The 1,686-nt window shown below is 41.3% G+C and overlaps 1 protein-coding gene across 1 annotated transcript in view; it reads left to right on the top strand.

Moving 5' to 3' along the window:
• The first annotated feature begins 396 nt into the window (after window positions 1–396).
• LOC103391307 (N-acetyllactosaminide beta-1,3-N-acetylglucosaminyltransferase 2-like) overlaps window positions 397–1,686 on the top strand; it is a 6,074-nt gene continuing 4,784 nt past the window's right edge. Inside the window, exons 1-2 of the mRNA XM_025062981.1 lie at window positions 397–720; window positions 1,308–1,401. The gene's annotated coding sequence lies outside the window, so the exon portion shown is untranslated. The remainder of the gene's footprint in view (window positions 721–1,307; window positions 1,402–1,686) is intronic.

Raw genomic sequence — 1,686 nt, 5'->3', positions numbered from 1 at the left:
CCCCCTGCATGTCCTAGTGGTACTGGTAGTTGGGTGCATGGAAAAAGCAGCAAGCAAATTGTTTTTCCACTCGGTGAAAAAAAAAATAAAATAAAAAAAATGTGTCTTCATTTTAACATTCAGCAATAAATTCCCTTTTCTTCATGACCATCACTCTTGGAATATGCTAGAAGATTTTTTGCAAGTTTTATCAGAAACATATTACTTGTAAAAGAAGAAAAAAAATCCCAAACCACCCATTCATATGAAAAATAAAACTTTATTCCTACAATTTTGAAACAGTCCTGTCATCTTTGTAACAAAACAAAAATTTTAAAAAATTATTTTTTTTTACACACAAAGCCTTGTTGTTAATTTTTTTTTTTTACACACAAAGCCTTGTTGTACCCGAATCCATTCCTGAAATGCCTTTGACTCCTGTTACCTGTTGCACTCAGATGACACCGACCGGTTTTTGGGTTTCAACAGTGACGCCTACTATTGTGCACCACATGTTTGCATCTGTAGGGCTTTAAGATTCCACAAACCAGGTATTTCGAACTTGAGCTCTTTTTCGTTTTTCTCGTTTGACTGGATGACTGAGAGAGTTTTAGGGAGGAGGGAAAAAAAACAATCTCTCGTCGGTAGAGTTTCTGCTCTGGTCGTCGGTTCACCCTCTGTCATCGGCCTTTACCGTCTTCTCATACTGTACAGCTTTGACCCGGAAGAAGATGGTCGGAGGTGTGAATCCCGTACAATTATGATTCTGTCGTACTAGCCCGCGGTGGAACCTCGGTGGTCGAACGCCTCCCTTTTCGAACAATTCGGTTCACGAACAAAAAATTTTCACCACAATTTTCACCTGCCATCGTCGTACTGTAACTCGGTTGCCGAACAAGCCAACAATACCACGCAAACGACGAGTGATCACTGTGCGTCTGTCCGCACTGCGGATATAGCTACACGCTAAGAACGGTTTGTTATGTTTTCAAAAATAGTGAGAACAACAATAGAAAAGAAGAACCATTGTAGGGAACCTTTTTACGGTACGGCTTAGCAAAGTCGTCGATTTGTACCGTCATTAAGAACAAGGAAGCAATAAAAGAGGCTGGTGTCGTCAGAGGAGCGACTGTGATCACCAAGCAAAGATCTCAGATACTAGAAGAAGTGGAAAAAGTTGACCTTTTTTTGACCGACGACGAGTATTTCGTAGGTAATAATTAGTGAGAACATTGCCCAATCACGGCTCCTCACTGAAACGGCCTCACTGTACCATGGGAATCCAATGACATTGGTTTTCCTCATTCTTTTTCTTCGTGTTTCCACAGGTGGTCGGTGATGAAGAGCCGGCCGTGATGAAGAGCCGTGATGAAGAGCCGTGCAGCCTCTGCTGATCTGATGCCGAACGTCACCGACACACAGGTAGTTTACCTGAGGACATAACGAGCCTAAATACTTCATAATAGCTACTACAGCTACTAATTATCAACGATGGGTTAGTCAGGTTTATGAATTAGACTGCAAACCATTAACCCTTTAAAGCCTGACTCATGTTTATCCAATATTTAAAAAAAAATATATACAGTATATATATGTGCATATATATATATATATATAACTAAAGCAAAACCAGGTACAAAGCGAGTCACCCTCCCTTCTTCCCTCCCCCCACGACTACTGCAAACACCAGCACCACCGCCCACGCCC

The sequence above is a fragment of the Cynoglossus semilaevis genome, chromosome 15 (genome assembly GCF_000523025.1).
Source record: "Cynoglossus semilaevis isolate Cse_v1.0 chromosome 15, Cse_v1.0, whole genome shotgun sequence".
NCBI lineage: Eukaryota > Metazoa > Chordata > Actinopteri > Pleuronectiformes > Cynoglossidae > Cynoglossus > Cynoglossus semilaevis.
This window is presented reverse-complemented; position numbering and strand designations above follow the sequence as displayed.